This window comes from Rhipicephalus microplus, unplaced genomic scaffold (assembly GCF_043290135.1).
Source record: "Rhipicephalus microplus isolate Deutch F79 unplaced genomic scaffold, USDA_Rmic scaffold_117, whole genome shotgun sequence".
Taxonomy (NCBI): domain Eukaryota; kingdom Metazoa; phylum Arthropoda; class Arachnida; order Ixodida; family Ixodidae; genus Rhipicephalus; species Rhipicephalus microplus.
In genome coordinates, this window is record NW_027464689.1 from 245,001 (window position 1) to 257,500 (window position 12,500).

Sequence of the window (12,500 nt, forward strand, 5' to 3'; positions counted from 1 at the left end):
CCGCAAGGGCAGCCACGCAGCCTGGCGAGAGGCATCGTCTCGTGTAGCGTCGCCCCCGCCCCAACTGGAGTGGCCCAGTTTTTTGAACGGGACGGGAACTGCGAAGCACTTAGACCGACGGCGGACTACGACGAGAACGCCTTAAGCTTCGCCAACGTTTCGCCAACTCGTGCGGGAGACTTTTTCCGCTTCGCGGCAAGTCGTCGCGCCGTGCTCTCCGCATCAACCGCGTACGCAGCGAACCGCAAACGTCGGGCGCAGCCTCCTCACCTCCCTGCGCTTTGCGCGCGAACGTTCCCTGTTCGCGCGGCAAAGCCTGGAGGAGGCACGGCCCCGCAGCGTGTTCGAGCGCCCGGTCTACGGGACACCCTGCTTACTTCGAGGGCAACAAGCGCAACGCAAGGCTGCGATCTCGCGCACTTTGCGCACGGCTGGAGAAGCTTTGCTGGCCGGCTTTCGCTCCTCGTGTTTACCGTGCGTTAAAGTTGCGCGTCCGTGGCTCTCGCAGCTCTTGCGCGCCCGGTCGCAGAGAGGAGTACGCAACCTCGACCGCACTTTCCCTGCAGGCTTCCTTCCGACTCGAAGTCCTGCGGCGGTCTCAACGAGGTGCCACATCCTCAATGCAGTCGGTCGCCCCCGTTTCGGTTGGGCTCTGGCACGACGGTCGCCACCGTCTCGCCCTTGAGTGGCCGCTGTTGGCGCTCGCTGTGAGGTGTTCAGCGTGCTGTCCGTGTTGCCGACGCGGTCAAAACGAGTCGACGGCTCACGTTCCCTTGTGCGCCGAAGGCTCTCTTGATATGTGATCCGACCCTCAGACAGACGAAGCCAAGGGAAGACCCAAGGCCGCAATGTGCGTTCAAAGAATCAGTGCTCAGTGTGTCCTGCAATTCACACCAAGTCTCGCAGCTGGCTGCGTTCTTCATCGACCCGAGAACCGAGTGATCCACCGCTTAGAGTCGTGAAAAAGTGTTTGTTCAATTCCGTACAGTCAAAACCAAACGTTTCTGGCACTCGGCCAAACAGTGGCCAAGAAGGGCGCTTTTCAGCGCACGCTTGGACTCCAAAACTCTGCCGCGCCTTTTTCGGCTGCCGCAAATCGAGCAAACGGTGTGTTTCGGACGGCGTTTCGCTTTCGCTACTTGCGAGTGCTTTCGTGGTCCACCCCTCTATAAATACTCGGGAGGCGTCGAAGCCGGTTCTCCAAGCCGGACCCGTAGGTATCGTTGTGTGCTCGCTCTCATTGGCCCGCCTAACCAGAAAATGCCTGCGGTACACCCATTTGGATAAGAGTGCACGCAGATGCGGGCCTCGACGGCTACACATTTCCTCGGGCGGCCGCCTCCCGGCCTCCGTGGAGCGCGGGATGCACGGTCCCATCGACAAGCCTCTCCCGTTTTTACCGTGGCGTCGCGGTTCACCACGGCAGGCGGGTCGGTCTCCTCCGCATAAAAAGGGGGACCCCCGCTTTTTGTTCCACGAAATCGCACAAGCTTTTTTCGCATCCACGGTTTGCCACCGCACACCAAAATGCCGATCCGGCTGCCTACTTTAGCCAACAGGTGGAGCCAGGCGCGCCGTACTTGCGCGGCACTTCCCACGTCCACCGAAGTCGGTGCCAAGGACCACTTTCGGCGCCGGAGCCGCGTACGAGCCTACTCGAGGCGGAAGAACGAAGCCAGCAAGGGCCTGGCCGCAAGTGCGTTCAATTGTCGGGACGTCCAAGTCCCTCGTTCTTCCGTGCTTCCTCTTTCGGCAAGTCGTTGCGGCACCTTCCCAAAGCGCGCAGACCCGCTAATCGCGACGAGCGCGACGTGGCCGTGCCGCCTTTCCCTCGGCAGCAAGCAAAACGCCTGGCAACGTCGACGCTCCCCTAACCGCGATCTCGCACCGTGTTTCGTGTGGCGAATTCAAAAGCCGGCCGGCGCTGCTGCAACCATTACGGTCGGTACGCATACGCCGCGGAGGGCGGGACGGTCATCGGAGCGTGCGGTTCCTCCATCGAGTACTGCGCACCTCGGCCGTCGCATCGCCGTGCCATGACCGGCCGCGCGTCAACGCGAACCGGTGCCAGCGAGATCCCTCGCCTGCAAGAACCGACCGGCAGCCTCCGTCACCCGAGGACGCGGAGGCGCTTGCCGCGGACGGCGGGACGGTATGCACTGGTGCACAGCGGACCCGTCACATCGCCAGTTCCTTGACCGACCGCCGACGCTTGTGCCGTTCCTCTCGTACTTGGCAGTCGCCGCGCGATTGTCGGGTCTCGTTCTTGCACGCTCGAACGGTCGGGAGGGCACTCGGCTGGCGTTTCGGGAACGCGCAGCCTCGCCTTCTACCGACGTAACCACGACTCGCCGTTCGCGCTCCGCCGCTCCTGTTTACAGTACTAGGCGGTCCCGCAGCGGTCGGGTCGCGCATTTCGAGCGCTTCGAGCCACGGTGCAGTGGCGGGTCGAAAGCCGACCTATGAGTGCGTTGCGCCGTTTGTACCCGCGTCCGCCACCTGGCCGACCGTCCAAGGTCGCGGTGTTGGCGTCCGCTGGGCGCAACAATTTGTCACGGGGTGCCGCTCCACATTCAGGCAGCCCCGTGGGGAAAAGCCGACCCCGCGTCCAAACGGGGTCAGCGGCAGAAAGTGTCGGGCGCAGACGCAGCTGAGGCGCTCACCCTTCACAATCCGTTAATGATCCTTCCGCAGGTTCACCTACGGAAACCTTGTTACGACTTTTACTTCCTCTAAATGATCAAGTTTGGTCATCTTTCCAACAGACCGGCGCAACCGAAAGGCCGCGCCGGACATCGGTCCGAAGACCTCACTAAATCATTCAATCGGTAGTAGCGACGGGCGGTGTGTACAAAGGGCAGGGACGTAATCAACGCGAGCTTATGACTCGCGCTTACTGGGAATTCCTCGTTCAAGGGGAACAATTGCAAGCCCCTATCCCAATCACGAAAGAAGTTCCACGGGTTACCCAGTCTTTTCAGACAGGGATAAAGACACGCTGCTTCCTTCAGTGTAGCGCGCGTGCGGCCCCGGACATCTAAGGGCATCACAGACCTGTTATTGCTCTGTTTCGTGCGGCTAGGAGCCGCTTGTCCCTCTAAGAAGGTTGTAAGGTGCTGGGAACCCCGCACCTATTTAATAGGCTAGAGTCTCGTTCGTTATCGGAATTAACCAGACAAATCGCTCCACCAACTAAGAACGGCCATGCACCACCATCCACCGAATCAAGAAAGAGCTCTCAATCTGTCAATCCTCCCAGTGTCCGGGCCGGGTAAGTTTTCCCGTGTTGAGTCAAATTAAGCCGCAGGCTCCACTCCTGGTGGTGCCCTTCCGTCAATTCCTTTAAGTTTCAGCTTTGCAACCATACTTCCCCCGGAACCCAAATACTTTGGTTTCCCGGAAGCTGCCCGCCGAGTCATTTGAGTAACTCAGGCGGATCGCTGGTTGGCATCGTTTATGGTCAGAACTAGGGCGGTATCTGATCGCCTTCGAACCTCTGACTTTCGTTCTTGATCAATGAAAACATTCTTGGCAAATGCTTTCGCAGTAGTTCGTCTTGCGACGGTCCAAGAATTTCACCTCTAGCGCCGCAATACGAATGCCCCCGTCCGTCCCTCTTAATCACTACCTCGTATTCCAAAAACCAACAGAACAGAAACGAGGTCTTGTTCTATTATTCCATGCAAGTTTATTCAGGCGACTCGCCTGCGTTGAGCACTCTAATTTTTTCAAAGTAAAAGCACCGGCCATCTCGAGGCACACAATGAAGTGCACCAAGAAAGAACCGGCATGATGTTCAGTCCGAGCCGTCGCATCGGGTAGATGCACTACTCGTCTGGAACTGAGATCCAACTACGAGCTTTTTAACCGCAGCAGCTTTAGTATACGCTATTGGAGCTGGAATTACCGCGGCTGCTGGCACCAGACTTGCCCTCCAATTGATCCTCGTTAAAGGATTTAGAGTGTACTCATTTCAATTACGGGGCCTCAAAAGAGTCCCGTATTGTTATTTTTCGTCACTACCTCCCCGTGCCGGGAGTGGGTAATTTGCGCGCCTGCTGCCTTCCTTGGATGTGGTAGCCGTTTCTCAGGCTCCCTCTCCGGAATCGAACCCTGATTCTCCGTTACCCGTAACAACCATGGTAAGCAAGTAACCTACCATCGAAAGTTGATAAGGCAGACACTTGAAAGAAACGTCGCCGGCTCGTGGCCATGCGATCAGCACAAAGTTATCCAGAGTCACCACACAATACGGGCCGAAACCCGATCGATCTTGGTCTAATAAAAGCACCCGTTACCCAAAGGGCTCCAGGCTCACTGCATGTATTAGCTCTAGAATTGCCACAGTTATCCAAGTAGGAAGAAACGATCTAAGGAACCATAACTGATTTAATGAGCCATTCGCGGTTTCGCCTTATTTCGGCATGTACTTAGACATGCATGGCTTAATCTTTGAGACAAGCATATGATTACTGGCAGGATCAACCAGGTAATCGTTCGACTGCGCGTCCGTCCTCGCCTTCGGCGGGCCGGACGCAGTCTGTGTGCGGCGGAGGCCACCTTCAGGCGCCCCAACACGCTTATTTTGCACTCCGAGATGACGGCGTTCGAGCTCGCTACGGCACAACCTTCCCGAAAGACGAGTGGGAGCCGTGCGGCAAGAAGCACGTTCATGCTCGCTCTTTTTCGTTGCATCGACTCGGTCGCGCCGTGCGGGTTGCCCAAGCCCGCTGCACTGTCGGTGGACCGGCCGGAACTAGCAACGGAGCCGAGACTGCAAAGCCGCCAGACGACGGGTCACGCCCGCGTCTTCGGCGCTTTCGCATCTGAATCGCCCGAGGACGACACGGAACACACCTCGATATCGTGGTAAAACGGCACCGTCCGACAACCAGCCCCTAACGCATCAAGCGGATGAGGCTGCAGACGACTGCCGTGGATTCCCCTGGAGCAGACCCGAGGACACGCTTGACAAGGCCGAAGCCCGCCGCATATCAGACACCCGGTCGCTTTCGCGTACGCCGCTCACGAGAACCCCCACATAATAGCAGCGATAAGTACCCAGACCTCCTTGGGCACTAATACGAGCGTACTCGAGAAAATTTCACCGCGGGTGTGCCACGAAACGTGTGGCACGTTGAGCGTGCCACAAGTCTACGTCGCTCTCAAACCCGCCGAGGTCGTAGAATTTGCGACCCTACTCACGAAATTCCCACCGAGGATACGGCCGCAAACGTACCGCACCTTGGGTAGGCCACGAGTTTGTGCAACACTACGCTGACGGCACAGCACCGAGGTCGTGCGCGCACGCACGGGAAAATTCCGCCGCGGTTTCTGCCGAAAACGTGAGGCACCACGACTCTCCGCAAGTTCGCGTCGACTGCGAAAGACCGAAGTCGTGAACGACGTGTCCGCTACTCGCCGCCGACACGCTGGACACCAAACGTACAACGACTCGACGGCGTCGTAGAGGCCCACGACGCGGTTTTCCTTAACGACGTCTCGGCGTGGCACCGACAGGTTAGAACGGCCGACCAACGTTCCCTGTCCGCCGTTCGGCTCAGTCGAAGGGCTCGGCGACTTCGGCAACGCTGCGAAGCCGCACGGTGACGCACGCCATGTCCCCATTTTTTTTTTTTTTCTTTCTGCGTCTGCCGGGGTGCCCCTATAATAGCAGCGATAAGCACCCAGACCGCCGTGGGTCGCTCGCCCCGGCTGACGTGGTTTTTCGTACTCCTGCGGCGGTCGCCGTCAAGCACGTCCAAATACGCTACTTTCGTGGGCGCATTCACGCTCTTTCGCTTCGCCGGAGTGCCAGCACTCACTCTGCCAAAAACGGCGAACATCCGAGCGGCGGTTCCCACTTTTGCGTCGGCGTCGCAAACCCCGCCCCGGCAGACGAGGTTTGCCGTACTCGTGCGACGGTGGCCGGCGGGCACGTCGAAAGACGCCGATATCGTGCGCGAATTGGCGCACCTTGGCTTCACCGGAGTGCCGCCACTGACTCCTCCAAAAACGGCGAAGATCCGAGCGGCGCTTCCCACTTTCGCATCGGCGTCCCGAACTCCGCCCCGGCTGACGCGGTTTACCGTACTCGTGCGACGGTCGCCGGCGAGCACGTGGAAAGACGCCGATATCGTGCCCGAATCGGCTCCGTTCGGCTTCGCCGGAGTGCCAGCACTGGCTCGGCGAAACACGACGAACATCCGAGCGACGGTTCTCACTATTGCGTACGCGTCGCAAACCCCGCCCCGGCAGACGCACTTTGCCGTACTCGTGCGACGGTCGCCGGCGAGCACGTAGAAAGACGCCGATATCGTGCCGGAATCGGCCCCGTTTGGCTTCGCCGGAGTGCCAGCACTCACTCGGCCACAAACGGCGAACATCCGAGCGGCGGTTCCCACTTAGCCGTCGGCGTCCCGAACTCCGCCCCGGCAGACGCGGTTGCCGAGCTCGTGCGACTAGCGACCGCGAAGCCGTCTCGCGACGCCGCTTTCGTGCGCGGCTCCCACTGCGACCTGGGTCACCCGAGGTCGACGAGCAAGAAAGAATGTCGAAAAAAAATTTTTTTTTTTTTGCGTCTGCCGGGGTGCCCCTATAATAGCAGCGATAAGCACCCAGACCGCCATGGGTCGCTCGCCCCGGCTGACGTGGTTTTTCGTTTTCCTGCGGTGGTCGTCGTCAAGCACGTCCAAACACGCCACTTTCGTGGGCGCATTCGCGCTCTTTCGCTTCGCCGGAGTGCCAGCACTCACTCTGCCAAAAACGGCGAACATCCTAGTGGCGGTTCCCACTTTTGCGTCGGCGTCGCCAACCCCGCCCCGGCATACGCGGTTTGCCGTACTCGTGCGGCGGTGGCCGGCGGGCACGTCGAAAGACACCGATATCGTGCGCGAGTCGATGCTTCTTGGTCTCGCAGGAGGGCCGCCACTCACTCCTGCAAAAACGGCGAAGATCCGAGCGGCGCTTCCCACTTTTTCGTCGGCATCGCAAACCTCGCCCCGGCAGACGCGCTTTGCCGTACTCGTGCGACGGTCGCCGGCGAGCACGTCGAAATACGCCGATATCGTGCCCGAATCGGCCCCGTTTCGCTTCGCCGGAGTGCCAGCACTCACTCGGCCAAAAACGGCGAACATCCGAGCAGCGGTACCCACTTAGCCGTCGGCATCCCGAACTCCGCGCCGGCTGACGCGGTTGCCGAGCTCGTGCGACTAGCGACCGCGAACGCGTCTCGCGACGCCGCTTTCGTGCGCGGCTCCCATTGCGACCTGGGTTACCCGAGCTCGACCAGCAAAAAAGAAGGTCGAAAAAAAATTTTTTTTTTCTGCGTCTGCCGGGGTGCCCCTATAATAGCAGCGATAAGCACCCAGACCGCCGTGGGTCGCTCGCCCCGGCTGACGTGGTTTTTCGTACTCCTGCAGCGGTCGCCGTCAAGCACGTCCAAATACGCCACTTTCGTGGGCGCTTTCGCGCTCTTTCGCGTCGCCGGTGTGCCAGCACTCACTCTGCCAAAAACGGCGAACATCCTAGTGGCGGTTCCCACTTTTGCGTCGGCGTCGCCAACCCCGCCCCGGCATACGCGGTTTGCCGTACTCGTGCGGCGGTGGCCGGCGGGCACGTCGAAAGACACCGATATCGTGCGCGAGTCGATGCTTCTTGGTCTCGCAGGAGGGCCGCCACTCACTCCTGCAAAAACGGCGAAGATCCGAGCGGCGCTTCCCACTTTTTCGTCGGCATCGCAAACCTCGCCCCGGCAGACGCGCTTTGCCGTACTCGTGCGACGGTCGCCGGCGAGCACGTCGAAATACGCCGATATCGTGCCCGAATCGGCCCCGTTTCGCTTCGCCGGAGTGCCAGCACTCACTCGGCCAAAAACGGCGAACATCCGAGCAGCGGTACCCACTTAGCCGTCGGCATCCCGAACTCCGCGCCGGCTGACGCGGTTGCCGAGCTCGTGCGACTAGCGACCGCGAACGCGTCTCGCGACGCCGCTTTCGTGCGCGGCTCCCATTGCGACCTGGGTTACCCGAGCTCGACCAGCAAAAAAGAAGGTCGAAAAAAAATTTTTTTTTTCTGCGTCTGCCGGGGTGCCCCTATAATAGCAGCGATAAGCACCCAGACCGCCGTGGGTCGCTCGCCCCGGCTGACGTGGTTTTTCGTACTCCTGCAGCGGTCGCCGTCAAGCACGTCCAAATACGCCACTTTCGTGGGCGCTTTCGCGCTCTTTCGCGTCGCCGGTGTGCCAGCACTCACTCTGCCAAAAACGGCCAACATCCGAGCGGCGGTTCCCACTTTTGCGTCGGCGTCGTAAACCCCGCCCCGGCAGACGCGGTTTGCCCTACTCGTGCGACGGTCGCCGGCGAGCGCGTCGAAAGACGCCGATATCGTGCGCTAATTGGCGCTCCTTGGCTTCTCCGGAGTGCCGCCACTCACTCCTCCAAAAACGGCGAAGATCCGAGCGGCGTTCTCCACTTTCGCATCGGCGTCCCGAACTCCGCCCGGGCTGACGCGGTTTACCGTACTCGTGCGACGGTCGCCGCCGGGCACGTCGAAAGACGCCGATATCGTGCCGTAATCGGCCCCGTTTGGCTTCGCCCGAGTGCCAGCACTCACTCGGCCAAAAACGGCGAACATCCGAGCAGCGTTTCCCACTTTCGCATCGGCGTCCCGAAGCCCGCCCCGGCAGACGCGGTTTGCCCTACTCGAGCGACGGTCGCCGGCGATCACGTCGAAAGGCGCCGAATTCGTGCACGAATCGATGCTTCTTGGTCTCGCAGGAGGGCCGCCACTCACTCCTGCAAAAACGGCGAAGATCCGAGTTGCGCTTCCCACTTTTTCGTCGGCGTCCCGAACTACGCCCCGGCTGACGCGGTTTACCGTACTCGTGCGACGGTCGCCGGCGGGCACTTCAAAATACGCCGATTTCGTGGGCGCATTCACGCTGTTTCGCTTCCCCGGAGTGCCAACACTCACTCTGCCGAAAGCGGCGATCATCCGAGCGGCGGTTCCCACTTTTGCGTCGGCTTCGCAAACGGCGCCCCGGCAGACGCGCTCGTGCGACGTACTCGTGCGACAGTCGCCGGCGAGCACGTCGAAAGACGCCGATATCGTGCTCGAATCGACCCCGTTTCGCTTCGCCGGAGTGCTGCCAGTCACGGCGCAGAAAACGGCGAACAAGTGTTTTTTTTTTTCCTAGAATTTGTGTTATAGAAGGCACATTTGATATCGGACGATAATTTTCAACTTTATCACGCGCACCGATTTTCGTGTAGAGGTTTGCAAGTTTATGGGAATTTCTCCACTTGGAATAATGCGATTTAGTAGTACTACGAGAACTTCATGGATGTACTCAAGGGTACGGGGCAAGTCAGTTACGTCAACACCTGCAGATTTTTTACACTTCAAACTGAAAATTGTTGGTTGTGAGTCCTCGTGTGATATTAAAGGCCGATTCGCTAACACATAGAACAAAGAAAGAAAGGAAGAAAAAACGCCCGCGCTCGCTCAAGAAACCTGGGTTCGCAACAAGTGGCAACAACAAGCAACCGAGCGAGTGCGCCAAAACCCGTGGCGGCCGAACAAACGCGAAGTCCCAACCGCGTCAGCCGGGGCGGCACGGGACAGGAAAAATCACTTCAGCCGGGGCGGCGGGGCACCGAATAAACCTCGTCACCTCGTCGCAGGATAAAAGAGGAAACAAAAAGTCTAAACAGCGTCTGCTGGAGCGAATGCGTAATAAAACAACAACAACAACAAAAAAAAACACCCGCGCTCAAGAAGTCTGCAATCCTCACAAAAGGCGACTGTGACCGAGCAGCGTCAGCCGGGGCCGTGCGGAAACGGAAAAACCGCGACTACCGGGGCGTCGAGGCACCGAAAAATCCACTTCAGCCGCGGCGAAAAAAAAAACAAAAAGAAAGACGGAGGGGGGGGGGGGGAACCACGTCTGCCGGGGCGAAGGAAAAAAAAAACGCGTCTGCCGGGGCGAGCCCGGGTGCGGCACCACCGGGAAAACTGTGGCAAACAGACATGGCGATCGAGTGAGTGGGCCGCCAGCCAGGCTCAGCCAAAAAGTGCAAAGTCCGAACTGCGTCAGCCGGGGCGGCAAAAACCGCGTCAGCCGGGGCGGCGCAAAAAACCGCGTCTGCCGGGGCGGCACGAAACCGCGTCAGCCGGGGCGGGGCGAAAACTGCGTCAGCCGGGGCGAAAGAAAAAAAAAACGCGTCTGCCGGGGCAAGCCCGGGTGCGGCACCACCGGGAAAACTGTGGCAAACAGACATGGCGATCGAGTGAGTGGGCCGCCAGCCAGGCACAGCCGAAAAGTGCAAAGTCCGAACCGTGTCAGCCGGGGCGACGCAAAAACCGCGTCAGCCGGGGCGGCGCGAAAACCGCGTCAGCCGGGGCGGCACGAAACCGCGTCAGCCGGGGCGGCGCGAAAACTGCGTCAGCCGGGGCGGCGCGAAAACCTCGTCAGCCGGGGCGAGCGAAAAGGGGGGGGGGGGGGAACCACGTCTGCCGGGGCGAAAGAAAAAAAAAACGCGTCTGCCGGGGCGAGCCCGGGTGCGGCACCACCGGGAAGACTGTGGCAAACAGACATGGCGATCGAGTGAGTGGGCCGCCAGCCAGGCTCAGCCCAAAAAGTGCTAAACCGCGTCAGCCGGGGCGGCGCGAAAACCGCGTCTGCCGGGGCGGCGCGAAAACTGCGTCAGCCGGGGCGAGCCCGGGTGCGGCACCACCGGGAAAACTGTGGCTAACAGACATGGCGATCGAGTGAGTGGGCCACCAGCCAGGCTCAGCCAAAAAGTGCCAAGTCCGAACTGCGTCAGCCGGGGCGGCAAAAACCGCGTCAGCCGGGGCGGCGCAAAAAAACCGCGTCTGCCGGGGCGGCACGAAACCGCGTCAGCCGGGGCGGCGCGAAAACTGCGTCAGCCGGGGCGAAAGAAAAAAAAAACGCGTCTGCCGGGGCGAGCCCGGGTGCGGCACCACCGGGAAAACTGTGGCAAACAGACATGGCGATCGAGTGAGTGGGCCGCCAGCCAGGCACAGCCGAAAAGTGCTAAGTCCGAACTGCGTCTGCCGGGGCGGCACGAAACCGCGTCAGCCGGGGCGGCGCGAAAACCGCGTCTGCCGGGGCGGCACGAAACCGCGTCAGCCGGGGCGGCGCGAAAACTGCGTCAGCCGGGGCGAGCCCGGGTGCGGCACCACCGGGAAAACTGTGGCAAACAGACATGGCGATCGAGTGAGTGGGCCGCCAGCCAGGCACAGCCGAAAAGTGCTAAGTCCGAACTGCGTCTGCCGGGGCGGCACGAAACCGCGTCAGCCGGGGCGGCGCGAAAACCGCGTCTGCCGGGGCGGCACGAAACCGCGTCAGCCGGGGCGGCGCGAAAACTGCGTCAGCCGGGGCGAGCCCGGGTGCGGCACCACCGGGAAAACTGTGGCAAACAGACATGGCGATCGAGTGAGTGGGCCGCCAGCCAGGCACAGCCGAAAAGTGCTAAGTCCGAACTGCGTCAGCCGGGGCGGCAAAAACCGCGTCAGCCGGGGCGGCGCAAAAAACCGCGTCTGCCGGGGCGGCACGAAACCGCGTCAGCCGGGGCGGCGCGAAAACTGCGTCAGCCGGGGCGAAAGAAAAAAAAAACGCGTCTGCCGGGGCGAGCCCGGGTGCGGCACCACCGGGAAAACTGTGGCAAACAGACATGGCGATCGAGTGAGTGGGCCGCCAGCCAGGCACAGCCGAAAAGTGCTAAGTCCGAACTGCGTCTGCCGGGGCGGCACGAAACCGCGTCAGCCGGGGCGGCGCGAAAACCGCGTCTGCCGGGGCGGCACGAAACCGCGTCAGCCGGGGCGGGGCGAAAACTGCGTCAGCCGGGGCGAAAGAAAAAAAAAACGCGTCTGCCGGGGCAAGCCCGGGTGCGGCACCACCGGGAAAACTGTGGCAAACAGACATGGCGATCGAGTGAGTGGGCCGCCAGCCAGGCACAGCCGAAAAGTGCAAAGTCCGAACCGTGTCAGCCGGGGCGACGCAAAAACCGCGTCAGCCGGGGCGGCGCGAAAACCGCGTCAGCCGGGGCGGCACGAAACCGCGTCAGCCGGGGCGGCGCGAAAACTGCGTCAGCCGGGGCGGCGCGAAAACCTCGTCAGCCGGGGCGAGCGAAAAGGGGGGGGGGGAACCACGTCTGCCGGGGCGAAAGAAAAAAAAAACGCGTCTGCCGGGGCGAGCCCGGGTGCGGCACCACCGGGAAGACTGTGGCAAACAGACATGGCGATCGAGTGAGTGGGCCGCCAGCCAGGCTCAGCCCAAAAAGTGCTAAACCGCGTCAGCCGGGGCGGCGCGAAAACCGCGTCTGCCGGGGCGGCGCGAAAACTGCGTCAGCCGGGGCGAGCCCGGGTGCGGCACCACCGGGAAAACTGTGGCTAACAGACATGGCGATCGAGTGAGTGGGCCACCAGCCAGGCTCAGCCAAAAAGTGCCAAGTCCGAACTGCGTCAGCCGGGGCGGC

General features: G+C 61.1%; 2 non-coding genes across 2 annotated transcripts; both read right to left on the bottom strand.

Moving 5' to 3' along the window:
- Positions 1–805: 805 nt before the first annotated feature.
- Positions 806–958, bottom strand: LOC142790635 (5.8S ribosomal RNA). Its single transcript, XR_012889665.1, has one exon. It is a non-coding gene; the product is annotated as a 5.8S ribosomal RNA (ribosomal RNA).
- A 1,719-nt stretch (positions 959–2,677) lies between these two features.
- On the bottom strand, positions 2,678–4,492 carry LOC142790607 (small subunit ribosomal RNA). The gene has a single exon (XR_012889637.1). It is a non-coding gene; the product is annotated as a small subunit ribosomal RNA (ribosomal RNA).
- Positions 4,493–12,500: the final 8,008 nt, after the last annotated feature.